At 37.4% G+C, this 27358-nt stretch overlaps 1 pseudogene; it reads right to left on the minus strand.

Annotated features, from left to right (window-relative positions):
- Positions 1-20843: 20843 nt before the first annotated feature.
- LOC108387782 (olfactory receptor 2T8-like) lies at positions 20844-21747 on the minus strand (annotated as a pseudogene).
- Between the last annotated feature and the right edge of the window lie 5611 nt (positions 21748-27358).

Genomic DNA, 27358 nt, shown 5'->3' on the forward strand with positions numbered 1-27358 from the left:
TTAAAGAGAAAAGGATTCCAATGGGTACAATCAGGTATACATGTGCTTTAGTGCCAAGCATCAAGATGATAAATGCAAAGTATAGCAGAAAAAAATTCTTAGGGCTCATAATAAAAGCTTTCTTGTATATGTAAAATATAATTTTAATATTTCAAAAAATTATTTGATGTAAAGATACTGACTTGATTGCTCCTATATCACAATAAAAAATATGTTGAGTGAAATGTAGAGACAATTGTGTTCATATATGTGTATTTCTGTGAGCAAAATTTTATGGGAATTTTGAACCATAAAACTCTATTTAAAAATATGTATATGTTTTATGGCACAGTATTAATGGTCCAATATAGTGTACTGCTGATACAGAAGAGAAGTTTTCAAGATATATATGTCATAAAAATTATTAGATATAGTTAAAGTAACATCAGTATGATCAGGAGACATTTTATTTGTCCCACTACATCAACCTTCAGATTTTAATTTCCTAAAAATGCTACTTTTGATGTTTACTCTAACATAGTATAACATTTACTTTTTTTCAGGGTTTATAACTATTCAAAGCATTTTTAAAAATATTTTGACTAGCGAACACAGAGAATTTATCAATTAAGAAAACTATTTGTATGAAAGAATTGGGAGCAATATATAAAAATATATTTCCAGATTCCATAAGACAAATATTACAATTCATATTGCCACTTTACTACAAATGTTTCAAGGTTTCTACATTGCTTTTATGAAAAGGTTATTGCATGGCTCTCTTTCTGCTGGCAGTAACAAAGCAAATTCAGCAATTTGAAAAAAGTAGCAGTAGGTTTTTGGCAACAATCAGGTCAACATCATGTCAAAGAGAACATTTCTTTTTCTTAAAGATATTATGGCTAATTCTGCCTTTAGCAAAAATAAGGTTTTACCCTCTTTAAATGTATATTAACTTTGAAGGGAACTGGACATGCCAAAGTTATATTACATGTGATTACAGAAGGAACCAAATTATAAAAGTACTATTATGTATCTCCATTATTTTCTACCCAAGTAAAAACATGGATTATATCATCCCAGATATGCTCACAGCCTGTACTCTCTTTGGTTATTTTTCAGGAATGGAATGATATTAAATTTTCTTTAAACTTTCTTTTCAGAAGGCTACAGTATTAAAGGACACTACATACAATTGGACCATAAGGAGAAGAAACAAATCATCTCTTCACTGCTATGTATGTCATTGGCTCTCCCCGACCATCTATGTTATAGATAAACACGAATTCCCATTCTTTTTTTTTTAAGAGCTTTTTTTCCTTGTGAGAAGGATGTAAAGAAAGTCCAGGTCTGAGATCCCCCTTGTGGGAATTACTATTATGTGTTCAGCCAGGGGCCTTGGAGACTTGCCTTTCAACGTGGGACATCCACTAAGTTTCCCTGAAGATTTTCCTCAGGTGAGAGTTGTAATAGTCTCACATTAGCAATAAAGAAAGAACAAAGGAAGTGTGGGAAGCGGCAGAAATGTTTCTACAGGAACTGAAGAAATAGTCTCCTAATTGGCTTTATAATGCCACTGCTCATGGCATTCACCTGTCATTCATGTATACAAATTGCACTCTTCAATATTTCATCCATAACAAGCATACCCAGAAGATCACACTGCCTAGCATACAAAGCACACACTGGATCAGAACTTAAAACACTTCCTTTACAGTAACAGCACTACTAAACATGCAAAACAAAACAATGCTGGTGTGACATTCTCTTCATACCAAAAACCTCAACTCTCAATATTTACCAAGCATATGTGGAAAACAACACTGCTCAACTGAGTAGATACCAAAGTTAAGTCATTTCACACACAAACACACATACACACACACACACACACACACACACACACAATTGTTATAGCAGCATACTAGATATGTATAGAGGGTATGAAAGACTGACAATCTACAAGAACAAAAGAAGGGAAAAATGACAATGTATGTGTCTGAATAAGATAAATCTAGATTATTTCTACATATGAATGGCAAAAAGAGAACTTAGAATATAAGTGTGAGCTTGTTCACATTAAGTTCATGTTGCCAAGGAAAATATTTTCTTAAATACATGGTTTGTGAAAATTAGCCCATATGTAAATATTTTAAAAATAAATCCTTATGAATAAAAGTCAAGCAGATCAAACATTTAAGCATTAATGAAATAAACTATAAATCAATTGTTATCACTGAAAATGTTGGAAGTACCAGGAGGTATTTATTTGAAACTACACACAGGTAGCTTGTTGAAAGTAACATGGGATATTGGTGGCATGATTTAATATGAGCATAAGGAATGTTATTATTTAGGGCTGTCAAATGCCCTACCAAAGGTATTCATAGTGGTCCCACTAAGAATCACTATCTAAAGACAATAGAAGATAATTTTTAAAATGAACTTTTTGAGCCATAACTGCATACTATAAGATACAGCCATTATAAAGATAGAGTTTGAGTTTTGATAAATGCATTCAAATGTAACCACAACTGCAATCAAGAAATAGAGCACTCAGAACGGGTCCTCTTGACCCATGCTTTCAATTATTTTCTCCACTTAGACACAAGAAATTGCTGCTTTCTGTTTTGTCACTGTAACTCTGGGGGGAATTATGTTCCCAGCCCAGAACAAATTACCTTTGATGGTAAAATCAGTCAAAGGGAAAAATAAAGTGGGATAAACCTGTTTATTGCTTACAAGCGGTTGTCCACTTCTGCTCACCAGTGTCTCTCCCAACTGGGCTGCAACTGACCAAACTGAAACACTTCAGTAAAGACGTGGCCTCACTCTTGTGAACATCTATTGGTATGGAGATGGACTACTTCTATCCACAGCCTGGAAACATCTATTGATATGGAGATGCACTAATGCCAGGCCAGAGAGTCTGGAAATATTGAAATTTTACCCACAGCCCACCCCTCCAGAAATCTCACCTCACAATATACTCGATCCCCATCTTCCACAATGGCCCCTGTGTGAGAAAACTGGAGCACTGTAACCAGACTCATAACATGCAATAACAACAGCAATAAAATCATGAAAATCCTCAAGCAGGAGGATTCAGCTAGGTTCAAAGTCCTATGCAGATTATGTCCATAGCTCACTCATACTACAGGCGCCAGTAACTAAAGAAGTTCAGAGCAATCATCATGTAGGAACTGCAGCCAATGAGCACATCCAGGTCATGGGGAATGCAGAAGAAAATAACCTTAAGGGCAATAAGATACATGTATTAATGACACCAGCACAGGGAAATCTTGTCCATCTGGTAAGATGTATGCAAGAGAGTGGTCCTGTGATAGGACACTGGCAGGAATGGGATCTCATCCTGGTCTGGTATACCAGACTTTCACCCCCTCCCTGTGGGAGTTACAGATGGGTCATTATATAGGGCTACAGGAGGTACATGCCCTGGTCATAAAGATAAAACAAAACTTCCTGGTAAGAAGCTCTTACTCCCCAGACACTGTGGGTATACTAACATGATCTTTGGGGTCCACTCTCCTGTTAGTCCTAGTACATTCACAAGGCCAGCTTCCAGGGATTTTCCCCAAGGTGCCAGAAGGCCCAGCCATCACTGGTCTGTGTGTTGGAATGTGCACGGCCACGTCCACTCAAAAGAGTCTCCAGAGTTTAGAGCAGTTGGGGCTGGCAGCAGGATGTTGCTCTGCTGGTCATATCCTGGCTTCAGTTATTCCTCTTTGGTTTGCACATACATGTGTAGGAGAGACAACACTGTGTGTTAGCACATCCACTGGGTTCAAGGCTCTTTTCTGGGGCTTCTCATGCAAATGTTGTAGCATCATCCATAAGTGAACTGACCAGCCCTGTAGACTATTAGTGTCCAACTTCAGGTCAGATTTCAACAAAAAATTGTACCTCTCTGTCATTCCTGCCACAGTAGTGTTATATGGTACCTGAAACTTCCATTTTATTCCTAATTGCTATACCCATTCTTTTAATGCATGTCGAGGAAAGTGGATACCTTAATCGCTCTCAATCACCTGTGGCCGGCCATAGGCTGCAAAGAGATTCTCTGGGCCCCTCTTGTTGGTTTGCTGATCTGTACAACATGCAGGAAAGCAACCAAGAGTCCAGTAGCTGTGTCCACACAAGTCATGGTGTACCGATATCCTTCTTGTATGTGCAGAGGCCCAGTATAGTCTATCTGTCACCTCACAAGGGGTATTGGCCCCCTTGCTATTATCCCATGTTGCTGCAGGACTCAGCATAAGTCTCTCTTAGAGCACAAAAGGCACCCCTTCCTGGCTCTGCTGACTTTTTCAAAGGTCTATGTTAAGCTCTACTGACAGGCCACAGCCCACCTTGTCTTTTGCCCCATGTGCACCAAACACTGATGTAACCATTGGGCTCCGTCAGAGGCATGTTTTCCTTCTAGCCAGTGCTCCTGGATCAAAGTGATTGCTTCATCATGATCTGAGGATGCCAAAGGCAAATGGGTACATATATCATGTACCAAATACATGATATATGGTAATTGTCTTAGTCTGAGCAGAGATCGGAGGGTTTTGCCACGGCCCTTGCCCCCAAAAGGGCCAATGACCAACCATTCAGTGGCATGGTACCATGTTGGTAGCCACAGGGTCAAGCCCCAATAGATGGCCCAGCTGTCAGTGCAGACAACTATAGGGGAAGGCTCCTGGGTGATCATGAGCCATACTGCCTGCAACTCAGCCCACTGACTGCTCTTCCCCTCTCCATCCCCCATCCATATTGTCTCAGTCTAGGAAAGAAAGCCATGGCCCTCCACTTTCGCGACTGCCCACAACTGGAGCTGTCTGTATACTAAGCATCCTCAGATATAGGGGCTTTTCCCTCCTGATAAGCACTCTTGGCTACCAATGACTCAAAAGCAGGCTCTTCCTGCTTTTCCACTGGTAAACATCACTGGCCACAATAATCATTGGAGTTATCCACTTAAGGGGCTATTGGAAAGCCTGTTAATCTATTGTGAATATATGTCGCATTTGGCTAGTGTAGGAGTCTGTGCCACACCACTCCATGGCCTTTGGGTCCAGTCTTGCACCCACCCTGCAATGGGATAGGTGGTTTCTACCTAGGTCAGAGCTCTTCTGGTGATGGGTTCCATGGTCAAAAAGGTATGGTACCCAGCATCCAGTGGCTTCACTGTCAAAGTGTACTGGACTTCTGCTCCTTTCCATAGTTGTGTCCAGAATGCAATAGGTTGGCAGATTAGTTCAAGCTGCTACCAAAGGTCCCATCCATAACCATCTTCATTTACATGAACATCTAGCTCATAGGGCCTTGATGAGTCCATTACACTCAAGGCATGTATGGCAATACCCAATCATCACCCTGTGGTGGTGGGGGTCCAGGCAGAGCCTTAGTACTGTCCCCCTGGAAGTCCTGCAGGGACACAGGCTGAGCATGGGACTTTGCCTCTCACTTCCACGTCTTGGACCTCAGTGGGTAGAACTGTTGCTCTGGCTTAGTTGTTCCCACAGTTATGACATCATCTTATTGGGTTGCCCATCAAGTTTTTCTTTCACTATCCCAGCCTTTACCAAATCAACCCACATCTGAGTCCTCGAGACATTCACGGGGCCCTTTGCACCTCTCCTTTCAGTTGTAGCCTGTACTTCCTTCCATTTTCTTATTGTTTCAACCTCCCCCAGATATGTTAAAGTATGAGTAGCCTCATTTATGGGTTGCTTTATGTGGAGGGCAAGAATATTCACTAGGGGCCCAAAGAGAGATGGGGGAGCTACATGGAGCACCGTATTTCTCATTCCTACAGTGAACAACTCTTCATTGGGGCGCTGAGTGTCCATATTATAGATGATATTTTTCATACCCATCTCCCATAACACCTGCTGTAGCTGCGCATACATTTTCCAGCTTGTGGGTGACTATGGTAAGTCACCCTGATTAGATCAAGGTGCCCTGATGGCTACTGCCAGTCAATCCAGAAGTGCCTGATTCCCTGAGGTGTGATGGGCACTTTACAACTGTTGCCAGAGGAAGGATGACTTTTCAGGAAAGCCACTCTACTCATCTTGGTACCTGACATAGCAATGTTTTCCACCTGCATATCCCAGAGGTGTAAAAACCATGTGGGCAGAGATTCCAATGGCTTCTGCCTATACCAGATGCTCATGACCACCAGCTCATCCTGGGTATAGGGATGGAGCATGGAGTGCTCCACAACCTAGGGAGGAGGCAGCCCCTACCCCTGAAGGGCCCACAGTTGTGTTTTTATTTTTTTAATTACAACCCACAGAGCTTTAATATGGGAGAGGTTGGTGCCTTGGGCAGTGACCTTGGCAACAGATCAGCCCCTTGCCCCACCCCCTCGTCCCCTCCTGATGACTCCTCTGCCATCTCCAGGGGTGAAGGTACCACTCTTCCCTCTAAATGTTTAGATTGTTTCCAATTTAGAGTAATTAGGGATAAAACTACAATGTGCCTTACACATACAGATCCTTGTATGAATATATGCTTGCTTATGCTTGAATAAATAGCTAAGATGATAATTTGTATATATAGTGTTAAGTATTAAGCATAGTAAGAAATTACTACTATGTCGCGTGCCCCGTCCTCGCCGGCAAGAACAGCACGCAACAACAGCAGGATTCTTCTGCAGAAAGCTTTATTCTTCAGCTCTTTGTGAAACAAATGAGTTGGGCAGGACCCAGAGGGGAAGGAGAGGCTTGCTTATATAGTTCTCATGCTCTGACCTGGTTGGTGCGGCTCCATATGCCTTATTAGCATAACCATTTGGTGGGTCTCATTGGTCCTTATGCCAAGGCGCAATTAGCATGTAGTTTAGTGGTGTGGGATGATTTGTCATTAGGAAGTTCGGGGCCTTCCGGCTGCCCTGCATGGGGCGCTATTTTCTGAGCACGGCTGCCAACATCTCCCCCTTTTTTGTCTAACAGAAGCTCAAGGCGGAACTTGCCAGCAGAGGCGGAGACAGAGGCCTGACCTCCATCATACTTCCTGATGCCCCCTTTTTGGAGAGGGGTTCTGGGCATCTACCCCTATGCAGTCAGGCATGCCTCTCAGAGGGGTCCAAGACCTCTTGCAGTGCTTTGCCTCGCATCCTCTGGCTGGCGTTGGGACCGCTTGGTACAAAGGGTTTGGACCCTTTTTCTCAACCCTCTTGCACCATGAGCTTCTTAAAGAAAGCTGTGATTAAGCATTGAGGTACTCGGGCCTGGTGCAGTGCCACATGGGCTCAGGGTGCAAGAGCTACCTCAAGCTAAAGCCGAGCTTCCTTCTTAAGCATGTTGAGCCACACTTGGGGAGAGGCGCCAACGTCTATCGCCATTAGGGCTTGAGCCAGGATCACCTTGTCCTTCTTATGTTGATTGCGGAGTCTGCATAACAACCAGAGTAGGAGCATGAGACCTCCAAGCATGAACACGCCCATCCCAGCCATGCCCGCCCACTCCTTGACGTGGGAGAGAGCTCTGAGGAACCAGGAAGAGAGTCCTTCTGCTACGGAGATATCTAGACGGGTGGAGTTGATGTGGATTATTTCTCGCCGCAGTTCTTCTAGTGCTCCATCAAAGTCCTGGGACCAGTTTCCTGAAAGATACTGGGACAGGCCTCGTGACAGATTAGTGAAAGCATTTAATACTTCTGTTAGTGATCCTGGCTTGTTTGTGGCTCTGTTATATGGCTGCGGCTAGGCCCGCGTTGGTGAGTGGCCCTCCTATTTCTCTACAGGCTTTCAACCAGGCATGTATCCCTTTTTTGTTTCCAGGGTGTTATCGCCTGTCTGCATTCCTTGGTACATTGTTCAAACACTAATTGCTCCACTAGGGGCATTGCTTGTTCCTGATCTCCAAATATTCTGCCTGCGGCCTCTATCATACGAGCGACAAAGTCAGAAAATGGCTCGCTCAGCCCCTGAATAATTTTTGTCAAATTGCCTGATACTTCTCCTTTGTTGGTGAGGGCTTTCCATGCCTTGGCGGCGCACGTGTTTATTTGTGCATATACCTGTAAGGGGAAGGCGGTCTGGTCGGCTACCCACTGTCCTTGGCCCGTCAGCATATCATATGACCATGCAGGCTGTCCTTCGGCCGCGTTTGCGCGTGCCTGGGTCATGCTGATATCATGCCACAATGCCTTCCATTCTATGTATTGCCCCATACTAGAAAGGCATGCCTTAGTTACATATTGCCAGTCTGCGGGTGTCATGGCTGTCTCTGTTAATCTCTCAACTTGTGCTATGGTATAGTTAGCACTGACTCCATAAGCCCGAACGGATTCTGCTAACTCCTTGTTTATGGCTCAGGGGCTGGTGAGAGCGTACGCCATTATCCTCAAATAGAGGAAACATTTGTCTAATTGCCTGAAGAGTATCTGGGTGACAAAAGGAGAGTGCGCCACTCACGTAAGGTGGCGGGGCAACGGGCGTCGGGGGACACCCTGCTTTCATTTTTTCCTTGGTCCGCTTTTCAACTTTGCTGGTTCCCTTACTTCTACACTCTGCGGTTTTATTTTCTTCCCCTTCCTCTGCGGACGTTAATTCCTCCTCAGATTCCCTATTGGAGAGTTGGAGGTCCCTCAACTCTTTCCAGGGGTATTTACTATTTTCTCCGAGGCGATCGTCACTCGCTTCTCGGGGCTCTTTCGCTTTTGCCCTAGGCGGGCTTTCTCCCTCACTCTGAGGTTTCTTTACCTTTGTTTTTGTGGCCTTTTTTCGGCCGCGCGCGCTCTCTGTTTCCCGTTCCATTTCTGACATGCTCTCTTGGATATCTGTCAATGCTCTCTGACCTTCTTTTATTACCTTTTCACATCTCTCATCTTGCAGACAAGCTCTAATCAGTTTCCAGAGGGGCCTGGTGCCTCCCCTCAGGCTACCCTCCTCCTCCTCTCTATCAAGATCTTTCCCCAGTTTGTCCCAGCTCGGGATTGAGAGGGACCCTGAACAAATGAACCAGGGGGCCACACGGTCTATCTCCTTCACAAAAGATCCTAAGACTTTGCTGGAGACCTTCAAGTTTCACTCTTTGAGAGCTGTCTGCAGCGCCGTGACTAATGACGGTGCATTCCCCATGGTGCCTCCTTATTTACAGAGAACCATCAACCATTATCCTAAAAAGCAGGGGCCTCTCGGAACTTACCCCTCCGGGCTTTCTTCTGACCTGCAGTTCTGAATCCTCTCCAGATGTCTGAAGGGTCCTCCCTGTGCCGGTGATGTTCTGGTTCCCGGGTTTCGGCACCACTTGTCGCGCGCCCCGTCCTCGCCGGCAAGAACAGCACGCAACAACAGCAGGATTCTTCTGCAGAAAGCTTTATTCTTCAGCTCTTTGTGAAACAAATGAGTTGGGCAGGACCCAGAGGGGAAGGAGAGGCTTGCTTATATAGTTCTCATGCTCTGACCTGGTTGGTGCGGCTCCATATGCCTTATTAGCATAACCATTTGGTGGGTCTCATTGGTCCTTATGCCAAGGCGCAATTAGCATGTAGTTTAGTGGTGTGGGATGATTTGTCATTAGGAAGTTCGGGGCCTTCCGGCTGCCCTGCATGGGGCGCTATTTTCTGAGCACGGCTGCCAACACTACTAAAATAGCCAGATTTTTTGGAACACTTTATATTCCAATGAGGATTGTCACAAGTGCTCCGGTGTCCATGTCCACACCAACACTTAATACTGTTCCTCTTTAATTTAAGATATCCTGGTGGGTATGTATTGTATTTCATTTCTCAGTTTGTGCTTTTCTTACAACTAATGACAGTGAGCATGTTTTCATGAGTTCCCTGGCCAACCTTATGACATTTTTTGTCAAGTGTTCAAATGCTGGCATTTTAAATTGGATAGTTTATTCTCATATATTTATTTTTTATTATTGTGTGTGTGTATTTTTATCCCAATTTTCTACTTGATTTTCCCTAGACTTAGCAATGATTTCTAAATAGTAAGAGTTTAAATTTCACTGAGATTTATCTCTATTATCATTTGTATCTTTCATATTTCATGGTTTATGATTTTTGGCTTGTGTCTTACAAGACTTCTTATATTATTCCAATTTTTTGAAGACAGTTTTCTCTGTTTTATTCAGTAAAATGTAGTTTTACATCTTATATTTAGGTCTGTCATCTTTTTCTAGTGAATTTGTGTATGGCATGAAATAACATGAGATTCTATGTTTTTCCTATACTGATTTTCTACACCATTTTATAATCCTTTCCTTATTAAATTTTCATAGCCCATTAGAAAAAAGTTCAGTGTAAGTCTATGTAACTATTTCTAAAGTCCTATCTGATTAATTTGTTTATATTTATGCTAGTAACAGTTCTGATTAACATACCTGTATAGTTATTCTGAAAATCAGGTGGTAAAATTGGACAATATGGTTTCCTATTTCCAAAATTGTTGATTTTCTAAACATTTGGACTCCATGTGCATTTCAGAAAGAGTTAATAAACTTATACACACACACACACACACATATCCTTCTGAAAACTTTTATGTGGAATCTAAAAGAGACAAAATGAATAAAACAGCAGTGGACTCATAGACAGATATAACGGGTGGTTACCTTGAGCAGGGGATAAAGAGGCAGAAAATCTCAATCATAATATAAATTAGTTACAAGGATGAAAGTACAGCCTAGAGAATGTAGTCAGTATCTCTTTAATATGTTTCTATGCTGACAGATAGTAACTGCGCTATTTGTAGTACATATTTTGTAATGTATATAACTGTTGAATCACTATGTTGTATGTTGAAATAAATATAATATATCCACTATAATTAAAATATATAAAAAGAAAAAAGATGTCTCATCAATTAAATATCCATAGTGAAAATATATCTTTAACATCACTAACACCATAGATATTATCACCTGCATTGTAATTCTAAATTTGAAATATAAATTACTAAATATTTTAGGAGAAATCACATGTGAGCATAGGTGTATGTAACACTTATCTGTTTGATGCAACATTCATATTTGACCTTTTTGTTACCAGCTTAAAACTCTTTGGTGGTTTTCCATTTTTTGTTATTATATAGAATATTGTGAGGAATATAAATAGACAGTACTTATCCACTATCTATCCTGGATCATCTGTTTCATACTCATCAATCTTGACCCCTTTGCAATCTCATCACTGGGATATGAGACCCTTAGTGTTAATACAACTATGATGGACACTTTATTTATTGAGATTACAGGTATTTTGCAGTGAGAATTGCAGAGTGGGCATGACACCATGAAGATCAAGTTTTAGGCATGTGTTGTCAGGATTCAGCCAATACTATTAAGCACAATTTATTCCTGTTGCATACATATGTGCACGGATGTGAAACGAGCATATTTGGTTCAACCCAACCAGCATATTTTGGAGTAAGAACTGCCTTATCCTCACATGGATTAAAGCCATAGATCAAGGGAGAAAAGTTACATGACCAAATTTTTAGACATTGAAAGGTATATGACATATTTAACACCTATTGATGACCACTGTCCTTCTTTACCCCCAAGTAAACACACATACGCAACACAGATGCACACATAAACCAAAGGAAAATGGAAATTAGATTAATATATATAATAGAGAGAGAGAGAGAGAGAGAGAAAATAGGAAATAATATATGGATACATTATATAAAATAATATATATACAAAATAACTAGAAAATAAATTTTATATATGTAAAATAAAGTAATTTTATACATTATTTTATATTTGTATATAAAAACACATTGCAGCATCTTAAAAACATGATAAAACTGAAAATATACAAGTTGAAAATAAAAACATGGTAAAATTGAAAGTAAATGAAAGAGGATGCCCACTACACCTGTTTTTTATATGTATTAGCATTTTTTAGCAATATACCAATACAATTCACCTAAAAGATACAGATAATGAAAATTGGAAATTGATAAATATATTTCTATTTGCAGTGATTTGACTTTATACTTAGAATATCCACAAGAATCTACCTAAATACAATCAGAACTAATATCAAATAAGGGTAATTATTCCCTTTTGAATAATGTTATTACATAATATTTAATCATCTCCAATAGAATAAATTTTAGAATAACCGTATTTGAGATTTATTTGACATTTTAGGTTAAGTCAGGTTTGTAGAAATCCTAGGAATTAGAAATTTTTTTCCACAGAATCTACAATATTTATTATACTCAGGTTTATGTACTTTAAAAGTTGTATGCTAACAGTTGTGTTAAGATATTATAATTCATAAATTGTTATACACAAATAAAATAATTTACTGAAGAAACTATAAGTAAGCCCTACAGTCACAAAAAAGCAGATTTAAATGGGAACATTTAATAAAATTATTGACTCATTTATATATTTACCTGAAAAGTCCTCGACCTTGATATATATCATATAAACAATTTCTTTTGGATGGTTTTCCTAAGAACTCCTGTCAGATTACTATTCCTTAGACTATGATAAAAGGGTTTAACAAGGCAGTGATCACAGTGTACATCAGAGCTGCTGCTCTGTCTGTTTCAGCTGTGTGGAAGGTGGAGGGACATAAATAAACAACAATTATTGTACCAAAAAACAAGAGGCCCACACAGGTGTGAGAACAACACGTGGAGAATGCTTTAAACGTCCCTGTGGTTGGTGGTATTCTGACTATAGCACAACCAATGAGTATGTAAGAAACTAAAATGCAGGTAAAGCTCACCACCACTACAAGCCCCCCCTCAATAAAAATAAATAACTCATTGATGTGGGTATCTGAACAGGACAACTTTAGCAATGGATGAATATCACAGAAGAACTGAGGAATCTTGTTATCCTCACAGAAGGGTAATTGCACCAATAAGATGGTCTGTATCTGTGCACCCAAGACAGCAAAGTTCCAGGAGCTGGCCAGCAGATAGGCACAAAATTTGGGAGTCATGATGGATAAGTAGGACAGAGGGAGGCAGACGGCCACAAAACGGTCATAGGACATGATAGGGAGAAGCAATGTGTCCAACCCTGAGAAGCAGATAAACACGTACATTTGCATCATGCAGCTACTGAAAGAGATGGTGGAATTTCCTGTCTGGATGTCTACAAGAATTTTGGGAACTGTAGTGGGAGAGAAACAGAGATCAATCAAAGACAACTTGCTAAGGAAGAAATACATGGGGAGTGAAAACAAGCATTTGAGATGATTGTTAGGATGATCAGCAGGTTTCCCACCATGGTGGTGAGATAAATGCAGAGGAGCAGGGAAAACAGGAGCGGCTGTTCAGCTGGGTCATCAGAAAACCCCTTGGGAAGGAACTCCACAGCACTGGGCTGGTGTAGCCCCCTCAAAAATTCCATCACCTGCATGTAGGTCTTGTGGTTTACAGAAGCATGAAGCTCACAAACCAGATTTAATCAGGCCGTCAATCTATGATGGAATTTTTTTCTATGAAAATATAATAAATACAATTTATTTGGGGTATGGTGTAATCATATTTGTTCAATTGATTCATTGCCATCAAATTAGTTCAAGAATAATTAAATTCTATATTAAAACAAAAACATTTTATCACACCCAAACTAAGCTATGTCATACATTCTCTAATTCATTTTCATTCAATTACCCTGGAAATCATATTATCTGTTTACCAATGAATAAACTGAGATTCATAAGATGTTCAGTCTTTCCAATGATTTATCATATACTTATAAGTAAGTGAAACTAATATATCAACACAGATTTTCTGACTGTTCTTTTGCAATTCACATGAGGTGTAAATTCACCATGAAAATGCCAAATGTAAAATTATTGAAACACTCTTATTTTTTTTACTACCAAGAGTAGTAGTTGTAATCTATATTCCACTTTCTTTTGACTTTAAAACCTCCCTAAGACTCATTCCAGCTTATTTTGGGTGTGTGTCCCACAGCCCTTAATTTTTGTCAGAACAATTAAGCTGTAACAATTCAATATATCCTTAACTTATTTATTTGTAAATTGACTTGCAAGGCCCTTGAATAATAGACTCTATGTCATGTTTACTCTTGTATCACATCTTTTAATAGTTCAGACTTAGATAATGGAATAATTACATGAATGAAAATTATCAAAACAAAATAATACATTTCAGGAAACTTTGGCTAATATAGCATCTGGCAAGGTAGTGAGTGGCTCTCCTAATTTCATAACATAAAGCCTATTGTTCCCACTTGCAAAACATAAGGAATAAATGATTTTTAATAATTAAGTGAAGCAATTCACAGTTTTTCATTGTCCCCATTTGTGAGATTAAACACATATCAGAGAATTGTTGAACAGCAAAAAAATGATTTGAAATACATGAATCAAAATTATGTAATTCTAAGTGAATGAACCTGGACAGAAAAGAATTCAAAGCTTATTAGCTCTGTAGCTGTGAAATGAAAATTTGTTATTAAAAGTTTTCTGGTATATAGAATAATGAAAACAACTGCTTTACTTAAAAAAACCTTTATCTGTTTGAATTAATAATAGAACAAATATAATGAATATGCAACTAGTCTAATGTGTTTGGAGAATAATAGCTGAATTGAATGAAATGGAGAAGACATTTCCAGGAGTAGACTATGGCAATGATTGCATAGAGGGAGTATTAAGACTGACATTCTTCCTCTGTGTTATTTATGTCATCTATGCCTATCTTGTTGAAAGTTTAAACTCATCTTGAAGTTCAATGTGAGTTTTCCTTTTATAATGCTCTTGAAGTGGATAGAAGCTAAGTTTAAAAAAAAATTAATTCCAAAAGACAGTGAGGTGTATGGTTTTTTAAAGCATCATGTTATCAAAAATATCCCTTTTGGAAAAAAAGGTAACCAGAACCTCAGTTTTTCTCATATCTCCCTGGGCATATTCCTTTATCTTAGATAACTGGTCCACAGGGCTCCTCCAAATATAGCCATTTTTACACATCTATTGAAACATACCTGGCTTCTAAAAAAGGAAAAGCCAAGAATTCAGAATAGGTGACAAAATTAAGGAGCTAGAGCCTAACTCTCAGACATTAGAGATAAATAAAATTCCCAAATGTAGAATTCTTAAAGAATATTAATTGAAAATTGTGCTCAAGTCATTCATGGAAATTATCATAATTTCTGACTATGTGTGGCCCAAAACAATCATGTTCTCTTTAGTAACAAATGCTTGGATGAAGTTGTTCTTCCTCAAATACCACATTCCACCCCTGGTGTAGACAAGATATTTATTGTAGCAGATCATGTGTATAACATAAAGATCTGGAAAAGTCACACTAGAACCAATCTTGTGTGTGTTGACTGCATAGTTGTGTTTAATGATATCAACATATTATTTGAAGACTGAATTTATCACATTGACCGAATTTTTATTTTTTGGAAAATTTATAGTCTCATCAGCATAAAATCAAAGACCAACTTATCTCATGCTACAAAGAAAACAGAAATTCACAAATGTGTAATATATATTTCTACAACATATATGATACACAATAGACAAACCCTTAGGCAGAGATATCAAGGAAAAGAAAGAGAAGACAAAAATAAAGAAAAGATCAGAAATGTAAAAAGAAATTACCACTGACACAGAAAAACTCAAACAATTATAAGAAAATCACATGGGAAAAGATAGCCAATACATTTGACAAACTAAAAGAAATATATAAATTCCTAGAAACATACAATCTTTCAATAATTACCCAGCAATAAACTCAAAATCTGAACAGACCAATTACTTCTAACAAGATTGAATTGGTAATTAAAAAATACCCAATAAACAAAATTCCATGACCAGACAGCTTCATGGGTGAATTCTACCAAACTTTAAAAGAGCTAATACTCTTTTGAAAGTATTCTAGAAAAATGGACAAGGAAGGAGTAATTCTCAACTCTTTCTGGGAAGTCAAACTACAAAAACAGACAAATATGAAAAAAGAAAACTACAAACCATAATTCTACATTAACTGAATTGTCATGGTTTGAACATTTTATAGTCTCATCAGCATAAAATCAAGAGGACCAGCTGATAATATAAGGAAGATAAATTCAGAAATGTCTAATGACATATGCTTTTAATATTTCTAAAACAGCTTTGGAAATGGAGCTGTTGGAAGAGTTTTCAACCTAAAAGTCATTTAAAAATATGAACTATAACCCATAGCTATAGTTTTCAGATACTAAATAACATCAATACCTCTAAGCCTTATTATTTGGGTGGACATCTCTATACTAAATCTCTCAGAAGAACCTTCTTTGAGAGCAGGGACTACTCCATCTATAAAACTAAAAGATGCCCATGTAGACATTCTATGTATCATAGGCTGCCAGCAAAGGGGCTTTTGTAAAAAAACTGGAAATAGCTTACCTAAATTAATGTTTTTGTTTGGGTATTTCTTTCACTGCTGTCATTACTGTTTCTTCTCATGTAGAAAGTGGGCTTAATTGATCCACCAGTTTCATCTCCAGCAGCAATGAAAAAGCATGTGCATGATGAATTCATGATTGGTCATAATGATTTAACCAAAGGATATGGGGTTGAAAGACGTAAACAAGGAAGCATGAAGAACATGAACGTGCTCTTAGGTGGCCTCCAAGGTACAATCTATTCAGTTTCTCAGGAGAAAGGGATACTAAGCAGATAGTCAACCTCAGGTGTGTACCCCAGAGACATTTTCTCTGGAGAGGAATAAAGCTTTATAAAGTTATCCCTTCTTTTGGTAAGATTCACAGTAATCCAATGATAACATTTTTTTTACCACAGAGATTAGGAAATTGTTACATTTCCCAGGAGTTTCTGTTAAGGCTCTTTAAAGTAAAATTTCAGGTATGAACTCATGTTAATATCACCTGACAGTCTGAACTCTACTGTATTTAATTGGTTCCCTTATCAATCAACAAATATCCTTCATCTAAACTGTTGTGTTTAAAAAATAAAGTTGTGTTACTTTCTTTCTGTCTACCACGTTGTATGACATAACTTATTTATCCAGGAGTCTGTATACCTTTTATAGCACTTATTACTTTTCACATGAAATTGTATAATCTTTATGCTAAAAACCTCTTCAATACAGACTTCACATGTTACTTAGATCAGGATTTCCAATACTTTGTGGAAAAGTAGAAAACTTTTCCTTTTCTAAGGTATGCAACTATGTGAAGTAAAATGATAATGCATAAAAACAATAACTATGTAATTGAAAAGTACTGTGTTGTGTGTTAGCTATCTAAAACTTTGATTAACTTGAGTACCACCCTACCTTGTCTATCACCTCGCTTAAACAGTTAGTGAATATTGGCATCAGCAAGCATAATATCTTCAAATATTTTTATTTTGTCATTATTTCTATTTTCTCCTAAATATGGCTGTTAGTTGATAATACAGACATAATAGTCTTAAGGGATTACTTCTAATTTGTATCCTTTAAATTTTCCCATGTGTAATTTTAAGGGTGAATTTCTCATTGTTATTTTATGTTACCAATTATAAATGACTGTTGTGAACAGATATTAAAGCAGATATAAGAATTGTACAAATCATTAATGTCGATATACATGACTGTTTTAATATACTTAGTATATTTTTCTAGTTTTATTAAGACTTAATTGATATACAACATTGAGTTTAAGTTGCACAATGTGATGATTTGATACATTTATATACTGCAAAATGATTACCACAATGATGTTAATTCAGACATACATCACCTCACAAAATTACCTCATGTGCATGTGAGTCTATGGTAATATATTTAAGATTTACAGTCTCAGCACCTTTCAACTGTATAACACAATATTGGTACCTCTAGTCACCCAGCTGTACATTAAATACCCAGATCTTATTCCTATTAAAATTGGAAGTTCGATTCCATTGATCAACATCTACTATATATTCCAAAACTCCAGCTCCTGACAACCACTATTCTCTCTGTTTCTATGAATTTGGCTTACTTAGATTCTACGTATAAGTGACACTATACAGTATTCATCTTTATTATCTAACTCATTTCACTTAGAATAATGTCCTTAAGGTTCATCTATTTTGATGCAAATGGAAGTATCTCCTATATTGTATTACCTTTATTCATTAATCTTTCAATGGACACAGGTTATTTTTATGTTTTCTTTTGACTTTTGTGACTAATACTGCAATGAACATAGGCATGGAGCTGTCTTTTCAAAACAGATTGTTAGGTCATATGACTCCTTTGTCAAATATTAGTTACTTCATTGTACATGCATGAGTTTTATTTCTGGAATGTTGATTTGGTTCCATTGGTCTATGAGTCTTCTTTCATGGCAGTGCCATATTGTTTTAATTACAATATCTTTGTAATGTAGTTTGAAATCACAAACTGTGAAGCCTCCAATTTTGTTCTTCTTTTTAAGAATATCTTTGGCTACCAGGGTATTTCTATGCTTCTATATGACTTTCAAAATTATTTTGCATTTCTGTGAAAAATGCCTTTATAATTTTGATAAAGACTGCATTTAGTCTGCAAACAGCTTTGGATAATTTTGTCATTATGACAACATCAATTTTTCCAATCCATGGGCATGCTACATATTTTCATTTATTAGTATTTTATTTAATTTCTTTAATCAATGTTTTATAAGTGAGAGCACAGATCTTTTATCTCACTTGAATTTCTTGCTGAATATTTTATTGTTTTTGAAGGTATTATATATGGGATTGTTTTATTTATTTTCATATAGTTCATTTTTTGGTTTAGAAACGAGTGAATGTATATGTTGATCATAGAAATTTACTTCTAACAGTTTTTTATAGAGTTCTTGGGAGTTTCTATAAAAAAGATCATGTCATTTGCAAACAAAGACAATTTAATTCTTCACTTCCAAATTGTATATATTTCACATTTTTATTGACTTGTCTAATTGCTTTAGTTAAGATTTTCAGCACCTTACTGAAAAGAACTGGAGGAAGTGGGCACACATGTCATGGTCCTGAACTTGGAGGAAATTATTCAATCTTTTTGTCATTGATTATAATGTTAGTTGTGGGATTGTCATGTATCTCCTTGAATAAGGACACATGAAACTGAGAACCAGAGAGAAAAATGAATCTCTAGGAATGAAAGAATGATAAGAGAATTGTATGATAATTCCAAATGAATCAATATTTGTGTAATAGGGATACCAGAAGGACAAGATAGAGACAAAGGGTTAGAAACACTCTTTGAGGAAATAACTGTTGAAAACTTCTGGGGAAGAAAATAGACACTCAGGTTATGGAAGGCCAGAGATCCTATAATAAAGGAACCCCAGGAGGACACCACAAAGACGTACAATAATTAAAATGGCAAAGATTAAGGATAAGGAGAGAGGATTGAAAGCAGCCAGACAGAGAACAAAGATTACTTATAATGGAAACCCCGTGAAACTATCATCAGACTTCTCAGCAGAGACTTTATAGGCCAGAGGGAGGGGCATGAATAATCTGATGTACTGAAACAGAAGGACCTCCGACCAAGAATCTCAACCCAGCAAGATTTTCTTTCAAATCTGAAGCAGAGATTGACCATTTCCCAGGTAAATGAAGGCCTAAGGAAATTATACCACTAAACTAGAATTACAGAACACATTAAAAGGACTGCTGTAGACAGAAATGTTCCTTAGGCTGAAGAGCTTTCACCAGTGAAAATAAATGCACATTAAAGGTAGTTGACCAATTAACTAACAAGCACACAAAAATTAAAACAAAACAAAGGTAGTAAAGTTAACTACATAAGATGACTCGAAGGATACAGACAAAAATGCAGATTATGACATCTAATACATAAAGCGCAGAGGAGGAAAAAGAAGACAAAAGCACTTTTAGATTGTGTTTGAAATAAAGCAATCATCCACTTAAGATAGGCTGTTATGTACTGCAGAAGCTGTCCTTGAACCTTATGATAACCACAAACCTAAAGCCTGTAACAGACACACAAAAAAGTAACAAAGGGAAATCCAACCACACAACACTAAAGAAAACCACCAACAAGAGAGGAAGAAATGAACAGAGAGGAACCACAAAATAAACACAAAACAGTTGATAAACTGGTGATAATATATACCTACCAATAATTGCATTTAATATAAATGAACTGAGTGCACCAATCAAAAGACAAGAACGGCAGAATAGATCAAGAAACAAGACCAATATATATGCTGCCTACAGGAGATTAATTTCAGACCCAAAGATGTGCACAAATTAAAAGTGAAGGGATGGAAAAAGATGTTTCATGTAAATAATAGGGAGAAGATTATTCTAGTCCATGCTTTTTCTTCCATGGATGGAAGTTACACCTCACCATAAATTTCAAATTTATTTGTAGTTCAGGAAGTCCCAAGGTAAACTCCATATAATAGTTGTTATGTATATAACAATATGATTTCTTTGTTTATAGTATTTCATAAACAATGGACTATATCAGAGAGGAAGTTATTATAAGTAGAAAGGAACATTAGTTTGATAATCACTGATACAAAAAAGGTGGCACAATAAAATACCTAATTTGTGGCAACACATGCCTTGATGAATTTCTTTTATAAACAAAATTTTGTCAATAATTTAAACATATATCAAATACATAGCTCCAGTAGAACCATTCAGTAAGAGGATAAGACAGCCAGGTAGGCAAAAGCAGCCAAGTTAATTCATTGAATGAATTTGTGAGTTGTGGTATGGAAACAGTGTAATAAGGATTTGTGATCTACAGACTTTTAACATCCACAATTTATTCTTGATGACAATGTAATAGACAATCCCAATGTATGGAGGTCCATCTGTATTTCCAAGAAAAAGAGAAATAACCGTTAAAGATATAATGCATATATAACTTCTCTCTAGGAATCTTACCCTCAGTCATTTAAGGCAGTACACTGGCTCATAAACCTTATCAGGTCTCCCTTGACCTCATTGTTCCTCATACAGTAGGTGAGTGGGTACAACACAGTGGTTAAGATAGTATAAAATGCTGACACGACCTTGTCAAGGTTATATAGGATTTGAATCTCATGTCAGTAAAAATTCCTGCTCCATAGAACAGTCCCACCACAGCCAAATGTGAGAAGCAGATGGGAAAAGCTTTTTTGTGGGTTTCTGTAGAACGCATCCAGAGAAGAGCAGCCAGGGTGAGACTATAGGAAACCTGGATGAGGGAAAGTGGGACCAGGAGCATTAACACACTGCAGGTGTACACGTCAGCACAAGCCAAACGCACCAGAATGAGCACGTCACTGAAGAAATGGTCAATTTTATGAGCCCTGCAAAACAGGAAGCCCTGGGTGGCAGCAGCCTGCATGAGCCCATCAGCTGCTCCCAGGAACCAGGACCCCCAGGTCATTAGCAGGCATAGTCGTCAGTTCATGAGGATGGGGTATCTCAGGAGGTGGCAAACAGCCACATAGTGCTCATAGGACATGGCCGCCAAGAGGAAGCACCCACCTCCTCCCAATGTGAGGAAGAAGATCTGCACCCCACAGCCAGTGGGGCAGATGAACTTTCTCCCTGTTACTTAGTGAGTAGCCATCTTGGGCACAGTAGTGCAGACCAGCACCCGGTCTGTGAGGGAGAGCTGGCTCAGCAGGAGGTACATGGGTGTGTGCAGTCAAGGGTCCTTGTTAACCGGCAGCATCATGAGGGCATTGCCCACAAGGGAGTTGAAGGCAACTGTCAGAGCCATCACAAATAGAACGGGTGGGCTCCTGAGTGGTTAAAGAGTCCTAGGAGAATGAACACTGAGGTGGTGTTCCCACTTTCCATGATTTCAACAGGATTGACACTGAAACAGCGAAATAGATGAGTTTTCATCAGTCACAGTGCTCCATTTCAATTATATTTTTCATGAAAGTAATTGAAAATAACAAAACTTATTTCAAATACTTGATCTTCCATTTGCAAAATCTTTTAACTAGGGCATAAAATTAATTTCAATATTTTCCTGTTTTCAAGGTTTTAATTTTAAGTACTTCTCAGTTTAGTTTGAGACACAATGAATGAGAATTCTTCGTAAATCCAATTTGCTTTGTAAGTGTATCTTTATGCTCTATGATAGCAACAAAAATGGACAAGATATTAATTACATAATTTATAACATATTTGTTCTAGCCTTGTATCATACACAGTAATATTCTTGGAAGCTGAATTAAATTGATGGATTTAACTGTGTAAAAGCTAAGTACTTGATAGTGGAGTTATACCTGTGTAACATTTCAAAACTTATTGAAACTTACCAAAATCGGATAATTTTTCCTGATGTTGAGTAATCTTCAAAGGCATTCTTTCCTTTCCAAACCAGGCAGCTTATTTCCTCTGGTCTAGGAACTGACAGGACTGAGTCTGCAGATGGAAACATAACTACTTGGAATTGACAGTGCCTTTAGCTTGAATGTATCACGTCATACACTGAAAACAAGAATGACCTTCTTTGGATGCTTTCCCCCAAAGCAAGACTGTACTGTTTAATATGCTCTCATTTACTGTATAAAGGCACTCATGTAATGACACTGTTTCCCCTCAAATTCACAGAAATATAGTATCTTCTGATAAAGAAGAAAAAATAAAAAGTCATTCGTTTCTCACCCAACAGAGATAAATTACTTTCCTCCTCGGTGCCAAGAGAACATACATATTTAAGGGCAATTTCATTTCTTATCTGCTGGTACTGGAACTATTTATTCTTTTTAAATAAATATGACCAGAGATGGGGATGGTAATTCAGTCTCAAGGATCTGATGTCATTCAATGAAGTGACATGGAGGTGAGGAGTCCCCATCCTCCTTCGTCATTCCTTCTCCCCACTGCACACAACCCTCCCGTACTGGAAGGCCAATGAAGGCAGACAAAGGCAGTGCCAGGCCTCACTCAGTCCCCAGCCCCACTGCGGGAGCATCGTGGTTGTAGGGGCGGCATTCTGCTGGACGGTTTTAGTTGGTTGGCTCAGAGTTAGACGTCACAGAGCCCAGTTCCTCTTTGCATTTTCCAAAACTTTTCTATCTGCAAAGCCCTATATTTGTAACTTGCACTCTGTACACCTAGTAAGTAATCCTCCTGACTCATTTCTTTGACTGGAAGACTTATTTTCCTTTATTCTGATCTCTCCTTGTTGAATGTTGACAAAACTTTAAACTTGTTCTAAAATCAATGCATAAAAAGTAAATGGTGCCTTTGTGTGTGCATGTGTGCATGTGTGTGTGTGTGTGTGTGTGTGTGTGTGTGTAGTAAGTGAGCACTTGAGAAAGAGAAAGAACATTTTTAAGAGGTGGGAGTCTGAATGCCATTTACTATTTAGTTTTTAAAAACAATAATAAAAGATAAGGCAAGTTAGTGTTAAAAAATCTGTAGTCATTGTAGTGTGCTGGGTCATTTTCTTAAAATAATTTTTGCTATTATTGTACCCATTTTTAAGTATTCTGTAGTACAGTGACATGCATATTTGCATTTTTTCTGCAACCATCACCAATATCCATTGCCAGGATATTCTATGCATATTCTCAAACTGAAAATACGTGCCCAATAAACAGTAGCCCTCTATATCCCCTGCCCCCAGGAACTGGCAGGCACCTTACTACTACTTTCTGTCTCTTTAAATTTGACTCTTATGGGATCATCAGATAAGTGGAATTGTACAAAATTTGCCCTTTTGTGACTGGCTTATTTCATTTAACATAACATCCTCAACACTCATCCACGCTGCAAATGTGTCAGAATTTCATTCCTTCCTAAGGTGAATAATACATTCCTTTGTATGTATAATGATTTCCTTATTAATTCCACCCATCTATGGACATTTGGGTTGATTGATGCTGCATTAATATTCCTAACTCTACTTTCACGCTATGTGAATGAGTCAGTTTTCCACTGATTTAAGTATCTGTAAACCTACACAAGATATTAAGAGATAATTCCTAACTAAATTGCCAACAGGTAAAAAGTGTGGTTGGAAATAAAAATGAAGAATTAACTCATCCTGCAAGTAAAGAATAGTGGCACTAAGTGGAAGAATGGAAGTTCAACATTGACTAGTGCAGGAACAGGAAGATTTACTACTCTAAAACATAAGTATTTATCTTTCTTTTTTCACTATGGCTTCAGAAATCTTTTTTTCCCCTCTGTTCCCAGACTTTTGCTTAGAATATTTCTAAAAATTCTACATCTTTGTGTTCAGTCCCAAAATCATCTCTTTGACAATGCTAATAGAAGGCACAAAGATATACCCTTCCTATTATAGAGTTACCACAGAAAATTTAGAATAGTGTCTATAATTTTCCTTCTGTATTTTTCTGATCCTTGTTGCCCTAACATTAAAACTGAACTCTTTTTCTTTAGGATGCTGAGATGATTAACCAACCTATGCTGTAAAAACTAAAATAGTAGCAGCCAAATCATTCACTGGACTGAATTGACAGGTTATTACTATAGTTTTTACCTGATGACTGTGTCAGCTTGCATACATTTCAGTTCTTCAGATTGTAGGATAGGTAAATAGAGGCTTTTATCTGTGAATCCATATGGAGTAAACAGCAGAACTATGGATTTTCTGGGGTTCAAAAGTCAGTCTATGGAAAGGGATGAAATATTTGCCCACTGCATATAAGAGCTTAATATCCAAAAATGTGTTAAAAGAACATACACAACTCAGCATCACAAGAGCAAATAATCTAATTAGAAAATGAAGAAAGGACCTGAGTATAATTTTTCCAAAGTGGATAGTGCAAATGGACAACAGGTATTGAAAAGGTGCCTCAACATCACTAATGGACAGAGAACTAGAAATCGAAACCATAACCAGATATCACCTCACATATCTCACCATGGCTGTTGTCAGATAACAAATATTAACAAGATAAGGGAAAAAGCATCTCTCAGACACTGTTGATGTAAATGTAAAATGGAGCAGTCTACGGAATATAGTACAATGGTGACTCAGAAACTTAAAACATAAACCCCACTTGATCCAGCGGTACCACTGCTGGGATGTACCTGAAGGAACGGAAATCAGTATATCAAAGAGGATTTGCCCACCCATGTGCATTGCTGCATTATTCACAAAAGCTGAGCTATAGAAACAACCTAAAAGATCTTTGATGGGGAAGTACACAAATAAAATTATGCACACACACATCCATGGTATATAATTGAACAGTAAAAAAAGAAGGAAGTCTTGCCATTGGTGACCAAATAGGGGAATCCGGAAGGCATTATGCTAAGTGAGGTCAGCCAGACAGAAAGACAAATGCTGTATGGCCTCACTTACATGTGGAATCTAAAAAACAAGCAAACAAACAACTTCATATTTACAGAGAATATAATAGTAGCTGCCTTGGGCTTCAGTGAGGGAATGAATGTCTAAAGATAAAAATTTTAAATTATAAGAACAAGTTCAGACGATCTTATGTAGAGCTTTGTGACTATAGTTAATAACATGGTATTCTATATTTAACAGTTGCTTACAATAAATCTTATAAATTATCACTAACACACAGTGAGTTAATTCTGTGAACTATGTGAGTTGATGATACATTAACTATGCTCATCTCGGTAATGATTCAACTATACATATACTTATATATAAATATATATATATAATTTTCACATTGTTTATTTTGTTTTTATTTATTAATAGGATATACAATATCATATTTGTTTCAGAGGTACAATATAATGACTCAATAAATAAATATATAAATACAATTATATTTCTCAATCATCCCACAATAAAAATTGTTTACAAAGCAAAACCAGTCACGTCATAAAATCAAGAACAAAAACAGAGTTAGAGGACTCATAGTGTCCAAGGTCAGGACTTAGTGGGAAGCTACAATAATCAAGATAGTGTGGAAATGACCAAAAAACATAAAATAAGTCAATGCAATAGAATAGAAAGCTCAGAAATAGACCTCTGTAAATATAATCAACTCATCTTTGACAAAGGAGCAGATTGTTTATTCAACTAATAATGTTGCTGGAAAAAACTTGGCATGAAAAAACAGTCCAGATATAGACTGTACACACTTTACAGAATTTAATTCAAAGTGGATCTTAGACATGAATGCAAAGCATTGTAATATAAAACCCTGCTAAATAGCCTAAGAGAAAGCTTAGATAATCTTAGTTATATGATGCCTTTTTAGATACAACATCAAAGGCAGGATTCATGAAGGCAAATGTTGGTAACCTGGACTACAGTAAAATTAAAAAATTTAAAACTCCTGAGAAAGAAAATATCAAGAGAAGGAGAATACCAGCGACAGGCTGGGAGAAATAATTTGTGGAAGACATATAGGATAAAAGACCCTTATTCAAACATGCAAAGAACAAATAAATTCAACAATAGGAAAACAAACAATTACACTGAAAATTGGGCACTTCACTGACGAAGACAGACAGATGTCAAATACACATTTGAAAAGATGCTCCATATCATATGTCATCAAGAAAATAAAAAATAAAATTAATGAGATACCACTGCACACAATTTGAATGGCCAGTTCCAGACATTCATAGAAATGCTGCCGAGAAGGTGCAGCACCAGGAAGTCGTACATATTAGTTACAGGAATTCAAAGTGGTACAGCCACTTGGAAGCCAGTTTTGGTAGGGATTTTACAAACCATATATACTGTTATCATGTGGTCCAGCAAACATGTTCCTTGGTATTTACCCAAAGGAGGTGAAAACTTATGTACACAAATTATAATGCAAAAGAATATCTATAGCAGATTTGCTCTTAATTGCTGAAACTTGGAATGTACCGAGGTGGCATTCAGCAGGTGAAAAGGTAAATGAATGTGGTGCATGCAGACAATGGGATATTATTCATAAATAAAAGGAAACGAGCTTTCTAGCTATAAAAGAACATGGAGAAACTTAAATGCCCATAATAAGCTAATTTCAAAATGTTCTTCATTGCATGTTCCAACTGAATCACATTCTACAAAACCAAAAATTATGGAAAATGGGAGAATTCAGTGGCTGCAGGAGCTGATGGAAGGGAGAAAAACAGGCAAAGCATAGAAGATTTTGGGGGTAGTAAAATGCTCTGTGTGATGTTATACTCATGAGTAAATGTTATTTTACATTTATACAACTCATAGAATATAAAACACTAAGATAGAAACCATAATGTAAACTATGGATGTTGAGTAATTATGAGATGTCAACTTTACATTGTTGGTTTAAAAGAAGTATGACTCTTGTTAGTTATATTGCTCTTGTGGGACGCTATGCATTTGTGGGTATAAGGGTTATGTGGAAAATCTCTATACCTCACAATCGATTTTGTTACAAACCTAAAAATCTTCGAAAAGAGTCTTCAAAGGATTTAAAGTAAAAATATTACCAAATAATGGACATATAATTATCGATTATAATTG

The sequence above is a fragment of the Manis javanica genome, chromosome 14 (assembly GCF_040802235.1).
Source record: "Manis javanica isolate MJ-LG chromosome 14, MJ_LKY, whole genome shotgun sequence".
Lineage (NCBI taxonomy): Eukaryota > Metazoa > Chordata > Mammalia > Pholidota > Manidae > Manis > Manis javanica.